Source organism: Micromys minutus, assembly GCF_963924665.1.
Source record: "Micromys minutus genome assembly, chromosome: 17".
NCBI lineage: Eukaryota > Metazoa > Chordata > Mammalia > Rodentia > Muridae > Micromys > Micromys minutus.
The window spans coordinates 1,109,292-1,133,091 of NC_137952.1; the positions used below are offsets into that span (position 1 = coordinate 1,109,292).

At 39.0% G+C, this 23,800-nt stretch overlaps 1 protein-coding gene and 1 pseudogene across 9 annotated transcripts in view; one reads left to right on the forward strand and one right to left on the reverse strand.

The window, feature by feature from the left end:
• Positions 1–23,800, forward strand: part of CELF1 (CUGBP Elav-like family member 1) — a 70,029-nt gene that overhangs the window by 13,044 nt on the left and 33,185 nt on the right. Inside the window, exon 2 of one of the 8 annotated variants that reach the window (XM_080931364.1) lies at positions 5,568–5,657. The exons of the other annotated variants lie outside the window; for them this stretch is intronic. The gene's annotated coding sequence lies outside the window, so the exon portion shown is untranslated. The remainder of the gene's footprint in view (positions 1–5,567; positions 5,658–23,800) is intronic. 8 annotated transcript variants of the gene reach the window in all.
• LOC308431874 (large ribosomal subunit protein eL21-like) lies at positions 17,373–17,856 on the reverse strand (annotated as a pseudogene). The gene has a single exon. The product of its transcript is annotated as a large ribosomal subunit protein eL21-like (transcript).

Below are 23,800 nucleotides of genomic sequence, written 5' to 3' on the forward strand. Positions count from 1 at the left end.
ACCACTTTATTTTTTTGAATAAACTACATCCATAGAACAGATTAATAAATGTTTTCTTTTTATCTTTTGTTTCTGTTTTTTTTCCAGACAGTTTCTCTGTAACCTGGCTGTCCCAGTCTCAATTTGTAGACCAGGCTGGCCTTGAACTCACAGATGTTCTTGCTTCTGCCTCCTGAGTGGTGGAAATAAAATAAAGGTGTGTGCCATCATGCCTGGCTGGTGCACCACCAGTATCTGACAGCTAGAATGTTTCTAAAAATCATGTAAGGAAGCTAAAATTTCTTGAAGTTGGGAGAACTTTAAATTTTTGTTGTTGTTGTTGAGTCAGGGTTCCTGTGTAGCCCTAGGTGTTCTGAACTCCTTTTTGTAGACCAGGATGGCCTCAAAGTCAGAGATCCACCTGCCTCTGCCTCCCAGAGTGCTGGGATCAAAGGTGTGTGCCACCATCGCTCAGCTGAGCATTACACTCTTACTTACAATACCAACACTTACATAACAGACACTGTGTGGGAGGGAATGGAAACATAAATTGCTGAAATGTCCATTTAGTTTTATTTCACGTTTTGGAAGAGGACCTGGGGGAGATTAAGTTAGGGTCTTGAGATACAGCCTAGGTCAGCCTCAATCTGGAAGTAATTCTAAATCAGCAGCTTTTTAGTGTTAAAATTATATTACAGCTATGTGATACCATATCCTGTTTGTTTTTATGAACAGAGGAGAAGGATTAGTCTTGAAAATCTGAGACTTTTAAAGAAAGAACTAATGATAATTTTAAGTATTCAGAATTGTATGCTTTGTGGTAGTACTTCTTAAAAGCAGTGTATTAAAGAAAAACAGATCAGCATCCTGAATTTTGAGATCAAGAACATCAAAGAATGCTTTCACAAAAGAAAAAAGCCTGCTGGATCCACCCCCAGGAATCCTAGTGAGTCTCCTTGGCAACAACCTCCTTGCTTACAACTTGTCACTGTGTAGCTGTCACTGGGGTTCAAAGAAAAGCCAGTATCAAGAACTGTGTGATATTAACTACTGATAAAATGCTGTTGCACATTTGCAATGTACCAGAAATAGAAAAGAAAGTTTAAGGTTTTAATTTCTTTGTTCTGTTAACTAGAAGCTTTAAAAAACGATGCCTAATTATGGTAAGGTGCATCAGTGGGAAGTGGGTGGTTGATGAGGTTAGAAATCTTAAGAGAATTTTTCTTTCAGTTTGCAACTGAAGAGAATGAAATGCTGTACTTAAGTTCACATAGAGGCAGAGGCAGGATTTTAACCCAGGCCATTAGCATTTTCTTCTTTCTGTGAATTCTGTCTATTCTTTATCTCTACTTTCATAATGAAATTTCAGTTTAGGAGGTTAGGGGACAAGAGATCATGCAGATCCTGGTTAGAAAGCTACTGTCGTTCCCTTCAGTTTCAGATTGTCTAGTTGGCAAAGGCTTTGTTGCTGGAAGTGTTCTCCCTTTTTAAAACGGTACATTTCTATTGCTTATTTTAGGCATGCATCTGTAGATACACATGTGTGATGGTTCAGTGTGGGGGTCAGAGAAAAACTTGGGGAGAGTTAATTTTTCCTTCAATCATGTGGGTTCTGTGTTAGGTTGCCAGGCTTAGTTGCAAGGGCCTTCACTTGCTCAGCCATCTTGTTGGGCTGACTACTGGAGTTCTAAGAGAGGTCAGTTCCTGAGGATTTTCCATTTAAAGCTAAATGCTTGTTTTGTTTTTGTTTTTTCCTCTGTAGATCAGAGTAATTTTCTCTCTTTTTAAATTAGGGTAGTTTATCTCTACTTAAGTAATGGTTGTCAGTCGTGAGAAGACAGGTAATTCTGTAAAGGAATTATGTCATGCCTAAACTCTAGAACTTTGGAAAGATAATGCCATATTTGGAATAAGCCAGTCTTTAATAAGAAGGAATATGTGATAATAAATGCCATATTAAGCTTAATGTACTTTTAAAATAGTTAATAAAACGAGACTGAGCTAAAGAGTGCCATTCCCTAAAAATGCCTTCAGTGTTTTGCTTTTTTCTTGAGCCAGTTTCATGTTTTCTAGTCTGTCTTCAAACTTAACCATATAGTAGATGTGAACTTAATTCCTTTTCCTCCTGTCCTACCCTCCAAAATTATAGGCTTATCTATCCTGACTCCCTCTCGCTCCCATCTCATCTGGAGTGTTGTGTGTAGACCTGCCTTGAACACTCAGCTCTGACTGCCTCTGCATCCTGAGCGCTGGGACTCAGGCATATGCCACCACACCTGCATTTGAGATCTGTTTAAAGTGTGGGTACATTGAGACTGAATATGCTGCCATATGCCTGAAATTCTAGTACGTGGCAGGCTGAGGCAGGAGGATAAGGTATTGGAGGCCAACTCCAGCTACGTAGGAAGTTTAAAACCCTCTAAGGAATACAAAAACTAAACTAAATTAGGTACCTTTATTTTTAAAGAAGGGTTGATGGCAAGTTAAATTAGGTAATTATTACTTAGATTTGTCTACTGAGGAAGGGTCTTTAGGTCCAGTTTTGATTGTCACATCATTCATTATGCAAGTCATCTAATGCCTGGATCAGTGAGTGTTTCAGCTTTAGTTCATGCTTCTTGTTTTAAAGCTGCCTAGAAAGGTATAGTAGGTTAATATTCAAGGTTATTTATATCTTTTCCCTTTTAGAAAACCAAAGTGAAAATGCAGTCTTGCTGTCTTGAATAGAATAGAAAGTGCAGTAATTAGAGTGTAGTGAAGCTAGGAATGTATCCAGAGGTTAGAGTGTTTATCTCGCATACAGAGGTCCTTGGTTAGACCACCAGCACTATAAAAAAAGAAAGAAAAGGTGATTAATGTACTATTCAAGAATCTTGTTTATGTAACCCAGACTAGCCTTTAATTTAGGATCTCTGTCTCCTGAGTACTGACTGGGGTTATAAGTTTGTGGCTATAAACCCAATTCTGAAGTTTTATAGATCTCTTCAATCCAGACTTCCATCTTCTAACTTTGGCTCACTGGCATAGTCACTATGCAGCTCAGATAAGCCTCAGACTTTTAAGAGTCTCCTGCTTCTGCTGATGCCTTCTCAGTTTTGACTTTGTTGTTTTTGTTTGCTTGAAATAGTGTGTCTCATAACCCAAGATAACTTTATACTTGCTACATAACTGGGGCAGACCTTGAACTCCTGATTCCCATGCTTTCCTCTCCCAAGTGCTGAAATTAAGGGCCGCCACTCTTGGCGGTTTGAAATTTTAAGATTTCGGAAGTTGAGCATAACGCTAGTCTTGTATTCAAGGTAATTGGATATGTTAGTTATTAGATGCAGTTGTGAATCTTAAAACCTAGCCTTTTCCAAAGTGTTTCTTTCCCTAACGCTAAAATATCATTAGTCTTATTTGACCAGTGAATTTTCTTTTGGACACAAGATTTCCCTAGTAAGCTGGACTGGAACTGTCTACCTCTTTATTACATTTATTTGTATGGATATATAAGTGTAAGTGTGTAAGTGCCAAAGAAAACAGAGGACAACTTGAAAGAGACAGTTTTGTCCTTCCACTATGTCTTATTCAGGTCATTGGGCTTTGGCAGCCCCCCACCCACCCTTATACCTGCCTAGCCTCCTCACCAGCCCTGACCTTTTGTTGTGCTTTGCTATTTGAGACAGACTTGCTGTGTATTCCAGGGTGGTTGGGAACACTTATAGCTTAGACTGGTCTCTCTGTTATTTTCCTGTCTCTGTCATCTGTGTGGATGCTGGGATTCTAGGTGATTATAGGTGTGTGCTCCCACACCTACCTCTCCCTGCATTCTTTTTGGGTAGGTAGGTGGGTTAGGTATTGTGACTTTATTGGTTTCTTAGTGAAATAGGGTGTGTTTGTTATCTCTTAACTCTTACCTTTGCAGTCCAAGTAGTTCTCCAGTGGTGGAGGGAGGACTGGGGATTGAGCCCTTGGCCTCATGAATGATATAGAAGTACTCTACCAGTGATCTTCAGCTCAAACTGTTCTTTATTCTTTCTTCCTCTTCCTTTTCTAAGATTTATTTATTTAGTTAGTGTGTATGAATGTTTGTTTTGCTTATGTGTAAGTCTGTGTGCCACGAGTATCCAGCACCATTGGACTCCAAAAAAGGGCATTGGACTCCCTGGAAGTGGAGTTTATTGAAATCACAGAGGTTGTTAGTCAGTACTGGGAATTGAACCCTTGTCCTGAAAGAGCAGCCAGTGCTCTTAACTGCAGGCCATCTCTCCTATCCTCACCAGTTGTTCTTAAAGCAGATCCTCCTAATCCCACACATCTATTCTTACTCTTTAGCTCTGGAGCTATCTTTCCTCTTCCCCTTTCTTTTCCCTGTACTGGGGATTCAGTGTACACTTCTCTGTGTGTGTGTGTGTGTGTTTTTTTTTTTTTAAAGAATTATTTATTTCATGTAGGAGTACACTTGCTGTCTTCAGACACACCGGGAGAGGGCATCAGATTCCATTACAGATGGTTGTGAGCCACCATGTGGTTGCTGGGATTTGAACTCAGGTCCTCTGGAAGAGCAGCCAGTGCTCTTAACCACGGAGCCATCTCTCCAGCTTCTGTCCTCTATTTATAGGGTTAGCTGTGTCTAGAAAGAAAAAAAATATTTTCTCTACTATATAGTCATAATACCAATAAATGCTATATTGTCTGGTCTGTGCCTTCTTTTGATTGGGCCCACACTTAAGAGTATCCTAATATGTTGATACCTCCTCCCTAGTAGCCTTGACTTGGAGCCTCCATTTATGGGTTGATTCACAGTGGGAGAGAGTCATATTTGAAATTTTTCTGATAATGTGAATTACCTTATCTTTCATTTCTGTGCTTTTTATACATTTTATACCTCTTGAGCTTGCATCTTCTGCATAGTTGGCTATTATGTCATCTTTGGGATTACAAAATAAAAGATGATTTTAAAGTTCTCAGAATAATGTCGCCCACATTGCACATATGTCATATTTTTAATTTACTAGCTAAGCCTCCAGATATGTGCTTTATATACAGTATGTTCAGCATACTGACTTAGGTTGCTATGAGAACCTAAAAATGTTAAGGCTTAAATCACTAAGTACTTGTTTCTGTTTAGATAAAAGGTGCTCAGCCCCCCCCTCCCCGAGCGCTTGTGTGTGTGTGTGTGTGTGTGTGTGTGTGTGTGTGTGTGTGTGTGTATCTGGCCCATCCATCATCCCGTTTATCCCTGTATCATTGTGTGCCATGTCCATCTGTGCCCCCATCCATCCACCACCCCCAAGGTTCTCAGCATATGGTTCTAGTTGGCCTGGAACTAAACCAAACTGGCCTTTTATAGAGATCCTCCTGCCTCTGCCATCTTAATGCTGAGCTTAAAGGCATGTGCCACCATGACCAGCTTTTGTTTTGATTTGGTTTGATTTTGACAGTTTCTCTATTATGTTGCTCTGGCTGTCCTGGAATTTGCTGTCTAGACTAGGTTGGCCTCAAGTTCACAGCTTTACCTGTCTCTGCTCCCTGGGTGCTGGGAATAAAGGCCTGTGCCACTATGCCTGGCCATGGTTTTAAGTATACTTTCTTTTCCCCTAAAGATAGGATCTCAAAGAGCCCAGGTTGACCTGTAGACAAGGCTGGCTTTGAACCCTGTTTTCCTGCCTCCATTTCTCAAATGCTGTGATAAGGTATGTATATGCACAGCTAATAGTTTTCGCTAATTGAGGTATAGAACACTCATTGTGTTCATAGCTTGCTGTCCTCGCTCATAACTCTTTCCCTCCCTCCCTCCTTCCTTCCTTCCTTCCTTCCTTCCTTCCTTCCTTCCTTCCTCCCTCCCTCCCTCCCTCTCTCCCTCTCTCTTCCTTTGTCATTTTAGTCTTAACCCCCCCAGCTGTATTGTCTTACTTATTTTTGTCTTGAGACAAAGTTTTATTCTACTGAAGTGTGTGCTAGCCTATAACTCAAGGTAATTTTCTTTTGCCTTCTGAGAGATAGGCATGGGTTACCATTCTCAGTTTACTTTTTTTGCTTCAAGGCAAGAGTAGAAGAATAAACAGGAGTGGTCTCAAGCTTGTAGTGGCTGTGCCTTTATCACCAGTCTGTTGGGATTATAGGTGTGCCCATCTCCATCACAGGTTCTGAAATCCAGCTTTAGTCTCTCCTGACATTCCTACCCCCATTAGTGTGTTATGTAAGTAATTTTGTGCATAACATAGGGGAGCTTTTGGAACATATGAAATGTCTATTACAGGTCTGTGGGCCTTCAGCAAAGAACTTTGATATGGTCTCATCCTATTTTTCACTGAATAAATGGGTCCTGAGAGAAGAAATGGTTTGCTAAGTCAATGCGCTATAGAGGTTTATGGCCATTTTGATTTTGAGATTATATTTTAATTATCCTTGCTGTGTGTAATTAGGGACTTTTGTGTTTAATTTTGCTTAATTGCTTACACATAGCAAAGTGTGCAGTGATCAAAGCTGCGCTATATAAAATACAGCATATCCACCTATAAAGCTATTATAAGCAGCCAAAGCTGTTAAAACAAAGCTGTTCAGATTCTTAAAGATTAAACACACAATATACTATATATCATTAAGAGATCTCAGTCAGTTCGAGTACTTGGTATGTCTTTTCTGTGATATTTGAGTGTTCTTTCAGGTTTTTTGTTGTCTTGGTGTGTCAGGTAGCAAGGAAAGACTTTACTGAAATAATTTTCAGTGGGATTAGGAATTCAAGTTTGCTGTTGCTTCATCTCATTATCCATGACAAAGAAGTTCAAAATTCCAAAGATTTAATTTGTAAATAAGAAAAATAAATATTAATGTTGGGCTTTAATGTCTTTTTTTTCTTTTTTCTTTTTTTTTTCTTTTTTTTTTTTTTTTTTTTTTTGGTATATGAGTACACTTTAGCTGTCTTCAGACACACCAGAAGAGGGCATCATCTCATTACAGATGGTTGTAAGTCACCATGTGGTTTCTGAGATTTGAACTCAGAGCCTCTGGAAGAGCAGCCAGTGCTCTTAATTCTGAGCCATCTCTCCAGCCTGAGCTATAATGTCTTAATTTGACTTTTTTTTTTTTTTTGGTAAATTTTAGGAAGCGGTGGGAGAGCCTCACCACACATTTACCTGTGTTGAGAAGCTAAATACTCTTTCTCAGCAGTTTCTTTGCTGGCAGGATGATATAGTGTATTTCCTGACCAAGGACTACCAAGTCATCAGTATTTCTAGTCCTACTTGTGTGCTTCCAAGTTGGCCTGGTAACTTGGTACAACTGTGGATGACCTTAAATTCCACATCCTACTTCTACCTCAAGTAGTTTGTTCTTGTTCTTCTGCTTTGTTTGTTTAAAGTAGTGGTTTGAAATTTATTCAGAAGACTAATAATCTCAGAAGTGGAAGAGTATTTTCTTGAATGTGGTAGGTGAGAAATGTTTGAGGGTGGGGAACTGCTGAGTACCAGGATTAGAGACATGCCTAGTTTTATTTTTCTTTCTTTAGAGTGTTTTTCGCAGGCTGGAGAGATGGCTCAGTGGTTAAGAGCACTGACTGCTCTTCAGAGGTCCTGAGTTCAATTCCCAGCAACCACATGGTGGCTCACAGCCATCTGTAATGAGATCTGTGCCCTCTTCTGCTACAGTGTACTTATAATAAATAAATAAATAAATCTTTAAAAAAAAGAATGTTTTTCTCTAAAGTAGGCAGGAATTATAAGTAATATATTAATCTCATAAAAGTGCAAAAAACATTTTACATCGAAATTGCAGACAAAATTCAGGAACAGAGGAACTTAAGTCTACTTTCCCATGTTGAAGACATTGTAGGTGAACTTAGTGAAAGTATGTAGGTGGGCTCCATGGAATAAACTCTTAAGTCTGTCTTTGCTTTCTCTTTTTTAAAGATTTGTTTATTTTGAGTGCTCTATCTGCATGTACACTTGTATGCTGGAAGAGGGCATCAGATCACGTTACAGATGGTTGTGAACCACCATGTGGTTGCTGGGAATTGAACTCAGGACCTCTGGAAGAGGGGTTGGTGTTCTTAACCACTGAGCCACATACATCCAGCCACTTGTTTTGTTTTGAGATAAGGTTTCTCTGTGATGCCCTGGCTGTCCTGGAATTCACTCTGTAGACCAAGCGGGCCTTAAACCCAGAGATTTGCTTTGTCACTAGTTAAACAGTGTCAGCTGTTACTACCTTGAATATTGATTGATCCTATTCTGGAACTCTAGACAGGAAGTGTCAGAGGTCGTCAGTGTCACTATAGTTTCAATTTGTGTTATAGCATCTTCTGTATGGAATACTTCACTCTTAATACCTGCTTAATTACCTGCTGCATTTCCTATCTCTAAAGAATTTGCTGTAGTCAGAAATTGAGTATTTATGTATTTCACAGTGAGGTGAATCTTTGTAATTTGAATTGCTTTGTAAAACAATCTTGTAAACAGATTGGGCTTGATTATATAAGCCAGAATCCTGAGAATTTGTGTGGATCAGAACAAAAGTAGAAGACCATCCCTAACAATGGGAGAGGTAGGGTGACCAAAGAGTAGTGCAGGTTAGATTGTTCACTTAAATGTAGGAGGAAGCCTGTTTTTGTGCATTACATTTTAGGGTTTAGATGATAAATTGAGTCTCATAGCCGTTGCTGTTCCAACGGCTGTGAATCTGACCTAATAAAGTTTTTTTTTTTTTTTTTTTCCCCTCAGTCTTTTCAGTTCCTGAGGCTGAGGATCTTAGAATAGTGACTGATTATTAGGACACTCCTTGACTGAGATAGAGCCTCTCAAACCTTCCTTTAAGCCTGTGAGCTTGTTTTTTATCTGGCATGTGTGAACAGAATCATGTGTGAGAGATAATTGCCTTTTCAGTAACCATGTATGGGTAAAGCTGCTCAGTTCCCTGCTCCTCCCTCTCAGTGAAGAGCAGAGGGTGCTCTGCGGAAGCTGCTGCTCCACTTTGCAGCTTTCTATATTTGTACAGCAACAGCAGGAGCAGCCCACTAGCTAGGCGGTGCAGTCATCCTTTTCGTCCACATTGCCTCAGACCTGCTCAGGATTCAGCCAGGGCTTGAAGTTTGTGTTCTTAACGTGCGTCCATCTGTCTGTCTGTGTACATTTCTGTGGAGGACTAAGGTTTTCAAGTAAAAGAGGTGACTTACTTGTCTTTTTTGGTTTGATTTGTTTAGATTTGTCAGTTACAAATTATAGAAAACTGAGAATTCTGGGACTGGGTAGAAGAAAGATCTGTAGTCAGCTAATAGTATCTTGAGCAGTTGCCAGGCTGGTGGATTTAGTGTCAGGAGGTTTCTGAGCTGCCTTAGAAACATGGCTCATTGAAGAAGTGCTTTGTGATCACAAAGATCAGCTCTTAAGAGTGGGACTGAACACATTTTCTGATGTAAATTTTGAGTATAAAAAAACTGAGAAAAGATTTTTGTGCATCTCTTTGGAGTGGGTACATTGGGGCTATTAATTTACCTTTTGCTGAGAAGAGCTGTGGAGAATGTCTGGTTATTTTTGGTTTCCCAGCAACCTATGTTGTTGTCTGGATTCATAGTACTTTGCAAAGTTTTGCCTAACAGGCCTTGTAATGTCTTGTGATATCATACCTATTTAGGGAGTAGAGGGGGTCATCGATAGCTTTCAGGACGTTTTCCTGGCTACTAAGGTTGATACTACTTTAAAAGAGGACTTTTGTTGGCTTGCTCTGGGATTATTTTAATCAGGTAACTTCAGCCTTGATCATTCCATCTAAATAAAGAGAAGCTCTTGGTTTTACTGGTTCCGTTTACTTCCTTCCCCCACCTCTTCCCTGTGAGTCACAGACTGTAGAGCTGGGAATAGAACTTGTCAGCTGAGTGGGGACAAGACAGTTTGCTGTACATGTTTATAACTGGCTCATTTGAAGATGAAAAAGACTATAAATGCTGGATAAACAGCTTTACTGAAGTGACTTCTATCTTCATCTGGGTTGGTATAAATACAGAATTATGTGGCTATTTTATTGATGTCTTTGAAGACTAAGTCTGGTGGGGACTCTGGGTCCTGTATACCTCAGAACATTCTTAAAAGATCTGACTGTGACAACATGTTGACTTAATCTTCCTTTTGGTAGGTCTTTGTGCTCCTCTCATTGCTACTCTTTTCTCATTGATAAAATTAACTGTTAGGTAGGGGCTCTTGTTAAAGTTCAAAATTAGTGACAGCTCCTTTTTGTTGTTTGAGATAGGGTTTCACAAAGTAACCCTGGCTGTCCTGGAATTCATTGTGTAAGAACCACCTGGCCTGCAACTCATAACTTGTTTTTTACAGCTCAGCTTCAGCAACTGATACCATGGCTAGCTATTTTTGGTTTTATTTATTTATTTATTTATTTATTTATTTATTTCTGTACCCCCACCTATCCTGGAACTCACTCTGTAGACTGGGCTGGCCTTGAATTTAAGCGCTCTGCCTGCTGCTGCCTTCAATGTGTTGGGAATTAAAGGCATGTGCCACTATGGCCAGTTCCTGGCCCTATTTATGTGTATCCACTTTGAAAGCTTCCACAAACTTTGTATTTGAAGGGAATAAATAAATTTCAAGGAAGAAGAGAAAGCAGGCTGGAGAGAGCTTAGTGATACAGAGAACTAGAGCATCTGCACCCACAGGGCAGCTCACAAGCACCTGTAACTCTAGTTCCAGAGAATCTGATGCCCTCTTCCGACCTTGAGCACTAGTCAGTCAGATACATGATGCACATATTTCTTGTAGACAAAACACTCGTGAAATTTAAAAAAAAAACTTTTTAAAGGACTGTACTTAGGACCAGTGTTTCAGTATCAAATAATGAGAAACTGTGTACCTGTTGGATGCTAACAGGTACACTTGGGGGCTGCTTTATTAGCCAAGCACTGCTGTCTTACACATTCTCTCCTCCCTCTTTTTTAATAAGAAATATTACCACTGAATTTATTGACCTCACCTTAATTTTATATGGTTGGATGTTGTGCCTACGTGTATGTCTGCATCACATGAATGTAGTGTGTAAGAGTGCCAGAAGATATTCAATCTCTGGGAACTGGAATTGCATAGATAGTTGTGAGCTGCCATGTAGGTGCTGGAAAATGAACCCAGATTCTCTGGAAGAGCAGCCAATGCTTGTAACTGTTGAGCCAGTTCTCCAACCTTACGCTACTGGTTTTTCATGTTGATTTTTGTATCCTGTTAACTTTGCTAACTGTACAGCAGATCCAAGAGTATTCTGTTGAGATCTTTATGGTCTGTTAAGTATAGGATCATATCCCTTAACAAATAGAGGTACTTTAACTTCTCATTTGTATCTTTTCTTTTTAACTGTGTAATCATTTTGAAGAGATATAATCATCTGGCTAAAGATTAAAGCTTTATGGTACTTATCTTCTACTGACACCAAATTTAACATCTAGAAGAATAACAGTAGCAAATGCTTATTTGAGTAATTTCTGTGATTTACATGTTACACATTCAAATCCTAACAAATACACTGTAAAGTAATATTGTTTTGTAACCATTTTTTATATAAGAAAAAAAGATATATAACAATTTCACAAAGCTAACTAGAAGTGTAGCTGAGTTGGTAGAGTGCTTAGCTGGCATTCAGGAAACCTGGGGTTGCTTAGCATTTCATAAGCTAAGCATGATGCAGAATGTGTGTATACTTCCAGCACCTTGGTAGAGACAGAAGGGTCAGTAGTGCACTGAGTTAAAGGCCAGCTGGAATACGTGAGCCTAGGTTTCAAAAAGAAAAGACGCTAGCAAGATGACTCAGTGGGAGTTTGCTGCAGAAGCCTGGCACTGGGTTTGATCCCAGGAACCCATGTAAAGGTGGGAAGAGAACCAACTCCACAGAGTTGTCATCTACCCACACACACCTGCATGGCATGCATCTTTTCATCCCAGCGATAATAAACATTTTTTTAAGAAGAAAAATCAATGCTCATTCACAAAGTTATCTGGTTAGCACCAAAACTGAAAATAGAGAATGCTGTTTGTAGTAAATATGTTGTGGGATGGTGTTTGTTTGTTATAAGAGGGATTGAATTTAGGGTCACATGCACACTAGACAAGCACATTGTCATTGAGCTACAATCAATGACACACACCCACACCTTTACTCATTTTTTTTTCCATTGAGACATAACCTCAAACTCACTATGTAGTCAAATATATTTCAACAACTGATCCTGCAGCTACTTCCTTCTCCCTTGTGATTGGATTATATGTACCATCATGTAGAGTTTGTGGAGATTACCAACTGAGCTTCAGCCCTTTCCTTCTTTAATGCTTCTCCAACCCCCAATCCATACTATATAAATCTCTTGAGAGGTTATGGAATGAAAGGACTAGCAAGCTTTTGCCTGGTCCAAAACTATGAATTTTGTCAGGATAACAGGGATCTGTTCACAAGAAGTGATACTAAAAGAGTTTGTGGTTAACCATGTAATTGCCATTGAGAATAACAGATATCATTCTATCTGGGGCATTATAAACAAATACCACAAAGAATGAATTTAGACAGGTAAATAATCAGGATATTTGTTTTGTTTTGTTTTGAAAAGAACAAAATCCCAAACAGCCCAATGATTTTGCATGACTGATTTCACCACTTGGGAGGCTGGGGCAACAAGATCTTGAGTTAAGAGGCCAGCCTAGAGTAAATATCAAGTGAGTCTGGATTGTGTAGTATAACCCTGTCTCAGAACCCACGACCACCTCTCCAGCCCTGAGTTCTTTTGTATTGACCGAGTTCCTTTTTCCTAAAGAAAACGAAATCACTGACAACTTTAATTTTATGAAACAGTCAAGGTATTTTAAGGGGTGATTTGAAGGAGGTGTTACAAATCCTATAGGTGAGTGTTTAAATGGGAGAAGCTCTTAGGAACAGTTAGGAAGTGACACAAATAATTAAATGTACTCTTTAAAAAGAATAATGTAGAAAGATACTTAGAACATGTTCTTTGATTGATCATCCTTAGAAATGCCCTACTCACTGATTAATGAAAGCAGAGCTATACTTTTTCCCTTTTTATTGCTGTTGTTTGAGACAGGGTCTTTATAGACTTACATGTCTGGGAACTCATACTGACTGACCTAGACTGGCTCTTAAACTCAAAATTTTCCTACCTCATCCTCCTGGATGCTGAAGGGTAAGGGAAAGAGGGGCTTCATTTATTTGGATTTTACTAAAATGGGCCAAAAGAGAAGGACTGAATGAAGTTTCCTGCTTCTCAGCAAAACAGGACAGCCATCCTTAGATGAGACCATATGGGAGCATCCTGCTTGAGTGCCCATGTTTGGAAGGGAGGTGGGAGCAGATGGTACAGGCAGTTTTCTTGGCTGCTTGCTTGGTCAGGGTTTTGGAGATGGTAGAAGTCCTATGGTAGGTTCTGTGGAAGAGTGGGTTTGCTTTGTACATGGCTTGCCTAAAAGGTGAATTGAACAAGCATAGAGAGAAAAAGCAAACCATTTTGTTGAGGAGTATGGGAGTAAGGGAAAGGAAAAAAACAGGAAGATAAAGCCTACAATTGAATCTAGACCTCCCACTGAGATTAAGGAGACAAAAGCAAGATCTGGTGTGAGAAACAGAATTCCAGGCCTATTGCGGTTAGAGCTGCAAGTACCAGATTTCTGTATTGTAGGCTTTTTTGTTTTTGTTTTTGTTTTTAAACTTAAAGCTGCTTTGATTTCTTTTTGAGAGAGTAGGACAAAAAGCTGTATTTATAGAACTTGTTTTTTACATACTATCTTACCCAATCCTTTGCCTACCTTACTGGAATTCAGCTAATCCTATGCACTGCTTTTGCAGAAAAGACTGAAGAATATGTACGTGTAGACATACAGCTGAGTGATTATAAATAGCTCCAAACTTTTAAAGGCATAAGGCTTATAGTTGAGGTTGCCTGAGTGTCAGGTGAGTTGCTAGAATAATTTCAGTCAGCGTGATGCAGTTGTCCCGTCCATATGTGATATATTGCTGGTTTACTGGACATGGCTGTTTGTATAAATAAATTTAGGCAAAGCAAGAAAAAAAGTACAAGACCAAAATGTTTGCAATGTTTATGTTATGCTTTATAATTTTGTTTTTTAAACATTTAGAGTGTTTAGAACTGATTCTTTCCATGTCTTTCAGAATCAAACCCTGATTATCATGCTTGGTGGCAAGTATCTTTACATGATAAGCATTGTACCATCTTGCTAACCCTGTGCTTCATGGAATCTTTTAACATTTTTCTGTAGGTGCCAGGGTACTGGTAGAATATACCTTTAATCTCAACAGTTGGAAGGCAAAGACAAGCATATCTATGAGATTCAGGGAAGGCTATAATTAACACACACACACACAATCTGTTGACTCTGTGATACAAGTCTACATCTACTTGTAAACAATTCAACCAGTAGTCTACTACAACTGTTTATCTTTCCATAGATTTTGCTTTTATTCAAGCCATGTTCGAATCCTTTTCCATTATATACATAGATCCTGATCACCTTTGGGTTTTTTTGTTTGTTTTTTTATAGCTCTAGAATGTTGTGTTTTGTGATAATAATACAATTTACTCACTCAGACTTTAGTTGACCATGGTTCCCTAGGTTTTGCTGTTGTAGACAGTGTTCTTTTAAATGCCCGGTCCATACTTTGCACATATTTGCAGACCATTTTTCAAGAATCAGAACTTCTGGATTCAAAAGCATATTCAGCTATTAGTATTAACCAGATACTTTGAAAATTCCTTTTTGTGTTTTACAGATAATATTCATTAATGATATTATTAGTAGGTGGGCTAGCCAGATGGTTCAGTAGGTAATAACACTAGCTCCAATTCTGACAACCTGAATTTGATGATGGGAACATGAACCTGCACTAAATAAATAACTGAAAAAGTTACTTAAAGTGAAGGATTATTAGGAGAGAGAGTTAATATGGAGTAGCCAAAAACTATCATCTTGTAAGCAATTCCTGGAGTCAACATAGGACTTGAAAGTATTTGGAAAATTAAGATCTTTTTCCTTGGGGCTCTGTAGTCAGGAGCACTCACTGGCTGCTTTTCCAGACAGAGGTTCCGTCAACCACATGTTGGCTTAAAACCACCTATAATGGGATCTGATGCTATCTTCTGGCACACAGGTATGTATACAGATAGAGCACTTATACATAAAATAAATAAATCTTTAATTTTTTTTTTCTTTTTAAAACACAATTTTTTATGTCTGGCTATATATGTACAGACAGTTGTAAGCTGCCATGTAGGAGTTAGGGTTTGAACCTGGATCCTAGAATAGCCGGTGCTCTTAACCACTGAGCCATCTCTCTAGCAAAAGGTAGGAATAGCCCTTCTGAAACTTTAAAAATAAAAATAAAAAAATCACAGGTCAGCCTGTGGCGGTTCTGTCCTGGGCACATGTGGAGAACTGCTGCTTTCTTTTCACCATGTTGATCTCAGGGATGGGAGACCTGCAGATGATAGCACATTACCTTCACTGTCTCTGAAACTTCTCAACTTGATGATGGCTCCTGGGCCTATAAATCCTCTCTTTTTAATTTTACCCATTTATGATCCAGGAAATAGTTGTATCTAATGTTTGTTTACTAATGGCTTTCAGGAAGTAAAAACAATCAGATATGAGGCACACCTTTAATCCCAGTACTGGGAGGCAGAGGCAGGCTGATCTCTGAGTTCAAGGTCTACAGAACAAATTGCAAGATAGCCAGGGCTACACAGGGAAACCATCTCCAAAAACCCAACCATGCAAACACCCACCACTACCACCAAAAACAAGTGTAAAGGCAGTGACATGCATGATGGTTAACACATGTAATATCAGCACATGGTAGGCAGAGGTAGTTGGGTTGACTCAAATTCAAGGCCAGCCAAGATTACACAGCAAATCCTCATTTCCTCTCTATTCTCCCCACCCCCAAAGCAAGCCTGATGTGGTAGTACATACCTGGGACTCCAGTCCTTAAGAGAGGTTGATTGCTATACATTCAAGAAAGAAAGCATGAAAGGGGTTTTTGTCTTTAAGACGTACTTATTTATTTTATATATGTGACAAGAGTGTCGCTGTCCTCAGACACCAGAAGAGCCATCTGATCCCCTTATGCGGTGCTGGGAACTGAACTCAGGACCAGGACAGCAGCCAGTGCCCTTAACCACAGCCATTCTCCAGCCCATTCTTTGAGTTTTTCAATAAAAATCTTTATTAAATAGCCATAACACAATGACTCATGAAAGCCTAGTTCTACTAACTAGTTGTAGTTTACTAGTCTGGTTTACTTATCTGGAAAGTGGAGGTAAAAATACTGAAGAATTGCTTTTGAAGCCAGCACATTGTAATGTGCTCTTGGAAGGCTGATTGAGGAGAATCTCAACTTTAAGTCTAGCCTTAGCTGTATAGCAATATCCTGTCAAATAAGTAAATAAATGCAAAGGAAGAAATTCTCTGACCATACTCAAAAATAATTATAAAGCCATTTTCAGGAGGTTGTGTATAATAATCCCTTAGAGACATCAGGATTACAAGGTAATTTTGAAAGCAACTTTGACAATGTTTTGAAAAAACCAATCGTAGCCAGGTGGTAGTAGTGCACTCCTTTTAGTCCCAGCACTGGGAAGGCAGAGGCAAGTGGATCTCTGAGTTTGGGGCCAGCATGGTTTACAAATCGGGCTCCAGGACAGCCAGGGTTGCTAACAGAAACCCTGTTTTGAAACACCCACTCCCAAAAAGTAAAATTGATATTCTGCCATATCTACATGGCACCAACATATGGTACAGTCACAAGTGGGAGGAAGTGAAAATGTATCGAAGAGAAGAGCAGTGGTGACTCATCAGATTTGGCCTTCTAGTAGGAAGGAAAGAGGAATTGGTGGTCTTAGAACATGTCAGAATTGAGTGAATAATACAGGATATTGTGGAAATGTCTAATGTTAGACCTTTGTCTTTAGATTAAAGCGTTGTCTGTCATAAGGATCTTTGTTGAGCCTTCCTTTCTTCCATACCTTGGAATACCAAATTCAAACTAGAATAATAGAAAAATTATATGCAACAGCCTTCATTCTGCCCAGGAAGAGGGCACCTCGGCTTAAACACTGTATGCAAATTGGCTGCATCCGACATTTATTTTATTTTATTTTTTACCCAATACTGAGAGTGCTGCTATAAGACAGATACAAGAAACAGCAAAGAAAAAGGACATTTATTTCTTTTCCTTTTTACTTAGTGTCACTCCACTCCATATGGAGTTGTATAAGGAGAAAGAAAGAGACTACTTAATGGAATTTGACAATTTGAGGATTATTGAAGAGAGGGAAAGGGTTTTATTTATTTATTTGTTTGTTTGTTTATTTTCGTAGCCCGGGTCCTTTATTTCTCTTTACATTAGACCATGACTTCATAGAGAATGGGCTCCAGCAGCTCAGGCTCTTGTTCGTTAGTCCTCACAATGTGGGCTGCTCTGGGTGGTGCAGGCTGGCGTTTCAGCTGAACCCAGCTGCCCTTCTCCTTGGCTTCCTTTTTCTTCTGATCGTTATTCTTCACCTGCTTCAGGAAGCTGTCTCTGCTCTTCGAGTGCTTGATGTGCTCAATCCGCACATTGATTCTCTTGGCCGGAATCTTGCCCTTAATCTTGCTTGTTTACGATGATGCCCACAGCATGCTGGGTGACACTGTAGACTCTTCCGGTTTTTCCATGGTAACACTTATAGGGCATTCCTTTTTGAACAGTGCCCATTCCCTTGATGTCTACAGTATCACCCTTCTTGTAGATTCACATGTATGTGGTCAAAGAAACAACTCCATGTTTCCTAAAAGGCCTAGAGAACGTATAGCGAGTGTCTCTCCTCTTTCCCTTTGTGTTTGTCATGTTGACAAGTTGACTGGAAGATGGCTGCCGAAGCCGAAAGCGGGTTTTTATTTTTCATAATATGTATGAGTTCAAGTGTAAATGTTGTCAGAGTTCAACTTCTGGGGGTCAACTCTCACCGTCCTTCTTGTTGAGGCAGGGTCCCTTGTACTCCAGGCTTGCCAGCACCGTTGTATCGTTGCGCTCAAAGTTTTGTCTTGGGAAAATGAGGCTTGGTGTGGTAATATGCCTGTGAACCCTTTCCTGGCAGATTCAAGGCCACCTTGGCCGTGTATCTTATTGCATAAAGCAAGATCCTCCAAGGAAGAAAAAAATGGGAAGGAGAGAGAGAATTGGTCAGACTCAAATTTTATGACCCTAGGTATTTAAATAAGTATTTTTGATGGTTTATATGCATGAGCTTACTGGAAGACAGGCTTTTATTGGTGTTGCATGTTTGCATGTTGCTGGTGATTGAACCCGTTCATGCTTACCTAAGACTGAGCTAAATCTCTTCCCTGGTGCCCAGTTTAACCCAAAGCAGCCTTTTCTCTAGAAGGCCGCTTGTAAGTAAAACTCTATTGCCTGGACTTCCGAGATATTGAAGAAGTTACTTTATGTCTTTGTGCCTTTATTCATTCAAAAAGTAGAGGTAGAATAAGTAAGATTGAAAGATAAGGAGAGATGTAAGGGCACTGGCTGCTCTTCCGCAGGTCCTGAGTTCAAATCCCAGCAACCACATGGTGGCTCACAACCATTTGTAATGAGATCTGATGCCTTCTTCTGGTGTGTCTGAAGACAGCTACAGTGTGCTCATATATAATAAATAAGTCTTTACAAATTAAAAAAAAAGATTGAAATATAAAGCTTTCAAAATAGGGGTCTGGAGATGTGGCTCAGTGGTTAAGAGCACTGGCTGTTAGTGACTAGACTAGGTCTCTAGCTCAATTCCTAGCAATCACATGGTGGCTAACAACCATCTGTAATTGGATCCAATATCCTCTTCTTGTATCAGCAACAGTATGCTCATAATACATAAATAAATCTTTTTAAAAAAATTTTTAAAAGCTTCCAAAAAGAAGTGGGTTCATTAATTATTGCTGTTTTGGAAATGTTTGGACAGTTACCCAAATATTTCATAATTGGGGTTTGCAATCTTTAAGCACTCTTCTGTAATTATAGATTTATATCTGTAAATTAAAATTGAAATTCATAGCTGCATGTGTATTTTCATTGGTAATAATTTATGTTCAGTGACACTAAAGATAAAATGGGTGCTACTAAAAGTAGCTCTCATCTCAACGGATATAAAACTAGTAAATTATTTGCTATTGTGAATGATCTGTGCTAGCTTTCATAGCTTTCAGAAGACTTAGAGTTACCTTGGGAACATGGTCAACAGAAGAGTTTGCCTCCCTTATTTCTCCCTGTCTTCAACTTTCATAGCCTCATTCATGGTCATGTTTTTAATCAAATTTTGAAGACTTCCAAACTGGATGCTCTTAAAAAATTCATTAGTTTCTTGTATTCTATCAGGAGCTACCCACCCCACAACCCCATATAGTTTGAGTTGAGGAATAGCCTGTGCTGCACAGAGGTTTCCAAAAAACAACAAGCAAACATTTTTCAGGGCATTAGTGAGGGTATCTACTGTTTGGAATCTTGCTAATGAGTCATGAGTCACATCAGTGAGACTGAGGTATATCAGTGGTCTTGTCTCTGGAGAGTGTGAGCCAGTGAATTATGTAAATGCTGATAGTGGTGACCATTGGCCATTTTCCTGGGAAGGACAGAGTTTTGTCATTTACTAGAATATACAGACAATTAGAGGAAAGTGAAAAGGCAAATAGGATACCTGAGAGATTGATTTCTCTACCGGTCAAGAACAGTTCTTAAAACCTCATGCTGGTTTTACAAGTTTTTTGTTGCTGCTTTTAGTATGAGTTTTGCTTTTATAATTATTGGAAACATCTTTGCTTTATTGACAATATAAATTAATTTGGTCGACATGAAAACACTGAGAAAACTGTCAATCCCAGCTATTTGGGAGGCTAAGGAGGAGGATTGCAAGTTGGAGGGTAGCCCGACTAACCTAATTCCTGCTAGTTACAAAAAGCCTTTGTTTTCAGAGAAAGTAGTTGTAGGTCTAGCTTGCTCTTTGAAATCCTTACACTTTTCAGATACACACTGTTGTCCTTGATGACTTTGAGCAGTATCTGACTCAACAAAAGTACAGCTGGGAGGCGTTATAAATAAAAGTCTGTAGGGTCAGTACAGAGTCAATCTCTACGAGTAAGATTATTCAGGAATGTTTAAAAATAAAGCAAATTGTTTTTGTGGTTTCTCTTTTTGCTTTTACCTTCAATTACTTTCTCATTTTCTGATTATTTTGGGTTTAGTGGTTCACCACACCACCCTAGGGCCAAGATACATTTACAAGATCAGAAACTTGGTTGCCTTTGAACAATTTATGCCCAACACCTACCTATTTAGGGAATTTGCTTGGGGAAAAATAACTGTCCTCTCTATCCTGTAGCTTTTCTGTAGCCTCCTGCCCCATATCAGGTGAGGGGCTGGAGATACAGTTCAGTTGACAGAGTGCTTGTCTAGAACCTGTGGATTACTAATTTCCATCCCCATCTCTTCGTAATGGGCATGCTTGTAATTCCCAGTAGTAGGGAGGAGGATGCAGGGTCAGGAGATCAAGGTCATTCTTTGCTTCATAATTTCCAGGCTAGGCTGGGGTGCCAAAGACCCTATCTCAAACAAAAAAAGGAAAACAACAACGATTATTCTGTTTTCTGTTCTGAACTGTACTGAAATTCAGCCTCTGAGACTTGTTATTTGTAGTGAGATTTTTGGGCGTTTAGTACTTTAATTCCCCAACTTCCTGTTGATGTTTTAAAATGACCTTTGAGCCTGGTGGCAGTGGCACACTTCAATGGCACACACTTAAGAGGTAGAGGCAGGAGAATCTTTGAATTTGAGGCTGCCTAGTCTACAGAGTGAGTTCTAGGACAGCCAGGACTACACAGAGAAACCCTGTCTCAACAAACAAACAAGCTGGGGACAGTGGAGGGGAGGGAAAGAGACTAAGCACAGAGCAGGGAATATCTTAAATTTTGTATTTGGTGCTTATCAAGAAGGATTCAGAGAAGAATGATTAAAAGACAGAAGAAGGAAACAAATAGTTAATGTTTTTCAGAATAAATTCTGATTATTCTACTTTTTCATGTTTTTTCAATATATAATACATGGAAAGTTTACCAGCTTGCACATTGAACATTGCTTCTTCATTCATTATTTTAGATTTGAGGCAATTTTAAAAATGTATTTCTTTTCACTTAATACACACTCCCCTGCAGAATTTCACTATTTTAACTCCTGAAAGGGGCTGGAGAGATGGCTTAGCAGTTGAGAGCACTGGCTGCTCTTCCAGAGGTCCCAAGTTGATTCCCAGCAACCACACAGTGGCTCACAACCCTCTAGAATGGGATTCGATGCCCTCTTCTGGTGTGTCTGAGGACAGCTGCAGTGTACTCATAAATAAAAATAAATCTTAAAAACAAACAAAAAACATCAGGCCTTTTGGTCTAAAGTAATTCTTTCACATTTTTGCAACAACAACAAAACCATGCGCCAAAAACAAACAATAATTCTTTCATAATTTTGCAAAATAAAAAAGATAAAGTGCTACAGAGGTAATTACCAATTCAGTTAGTGTATTTTACACATGCAGGGTACTGGGTTGGAAGTTCTAGGAAAGTCACTAATTCTGTTAAATACTCAATTAAGAACAAAGATTATACGTGCATACATGTACTCAGATCAGAAGAGGGCATTGGATTCCCTGGCTCTACAGTTACAGGCAATTGAGAGCTATCAGGCAGGAATTCTGGAAACTAATCTTCAGTCTCTTTAAGTCTCAGGGTTCTCTTTCCAGTCTGAATGTTTTAAGTTAAAAGTTTAAGCTCTTCATTGATTACTTTGAAGTGGACATCAGTTGCTCCTTTTCTGTATTTCTCTTGTCACCTAATGATCAGCAGGCAGGGGAACGACAGATAGGCACAATTCACTCAGTGGTCTGAGCCTGTGGGTACTTTATAAATACTTTCATTTTTAGCTTTCCTTATATATAAGTTGTGGTTTTAATGATGTAGGTTTTCTTCTTAGAATTCAGTGTCAGTCCATACTCTCTTCTGCTTTTATTTAACCAAACTTCATGTTAATGCTCTTTTAAAAATAGATTATTGGAGCAAGCTTATCCTATTTATGTCAATTAAGACAGCTATTTGGACTTGTCTGTTAGGTGTTTTTTTCCTCAGTAATGGATTTTACTCCTATAATTTTCTCTACTAATCTAGTTTTCTATTTTAATGCTAACTTTATTCATTCAGATATTTCAAACACAGGGCGTGCTATTCTCTAGAGTCTGCTTTTCTCATTTGTATTTTTTCATGCTTAATGATTTTTATGCCCTACCCCCAAACCCTCGCTCCAAGACAGGGTGTAACAGCTCTGGTTGTTCTGGAACTCGATTTATAGACCAGGCTGGGCTTGAACTCAAAAATTTGCCTGCTTCTGATGTTATATCAAATGCTGCTTGTCCCAGCCATGTCAGAATCAGGCTTTGGACTGTTGTCTTTTAAAAAATATAGATGGATGGATGGATGGATGTAGCTAGAAGGGCTGAACACAGTTCAGCGAGGTCCTGAATTCAATTCCCAGCAACCACATGGTAGCTCACAGTTATCTGTAATGAGAGCCAATGTCCTCTTCTGGTGTGTGTGAAGACAGCAACAGTGTACTCACATACATAAAATAAATAAATCTTTAAAAAAAATTCAAACAACTTAGAAGCCTAGTGTTGTTGGTGCTTGCATTTAATCCTAGCAATCCAGAGGCATGCGGATCGCTGTGAGTTTGAGCCCAACCAGGACAACACAGTGAAACTCTTGTCTTGAAAAACAAAAGAGCTAGAAACCTGAGCATGGTGGTCCCAACAACACTCTGGAGGCAAAGGCAGCCTAGTCTGCAGAGTGAGTTTTAGTATCCAGGGATAAGAGAAGCCTGTCTCAAACAAAGAAAGAGCGGGTTAAAATATTTAAGGAAAACAGACAAACAAATAAGAAAATAAGCCAAGCTTGGTAATGCATACCTTTAATCCCAGCACTAGGAAAGCAATGGCAGTTCATTTGTGAGTTGAAAGCAAGCCTGATCTACAGTGAATTTTAGGACAGCCTCTGTTACAGAGAAACCCTGTCCTAAAAACAACAAAAGGAAACAAGATATATCCAGAATAAAAAGACAGAGGCTAGCCCTCTACAAGCACACCGAGTTAAGCGCTTCTGCCCCTTGTCTCTAACTGGAGTGTATGTAAGCAAAAATTGTTTTCTAAATTAAGGGTTATTTCTGTGAACAACTGACTTTTTTAGTTATTAATTTCCTTAATATCTATTTTACATTCATAATTTTTACTGTTGCTGAGTGTTATAAATCTTGAAAAACTAAATTAATTAAAAATTATTTCTCTTTTCCCACAAATTTATTGAATTTAATTATACTGAGCTAACTCTTGGGACCTCCCTAAAAGAGAGACACTCTTCACCGTAAAGCAACATTTTTTTATTAGAGGTTTTTGAAGCAGCAGTGCTTTGTAAATCATAAGATGGATTTTAATAGCAGTGTAATAAGCACAGAAATTGTAGGGCCTCCACTCCTTGCTTTCTTTAAAAACTTTAAACAGCTTTCAGTAATTCTTTTAAATAAAAATTCTGTCTGGGAGGTTAAAAATCAAGTGTTTTTTAGCCCAAGGTTTAATGAAAGTGTAATAAGGAATATATATCCTTTTAGAAATTGGTCTGTGCTAGAGGTCGGTCACATCTCCATGTTTAAGCACTCTTTTCCTTGATGGATAATGTGTGTGATTCTAATTAAAGTAACATATAGAATTTTTTAGTTTAGT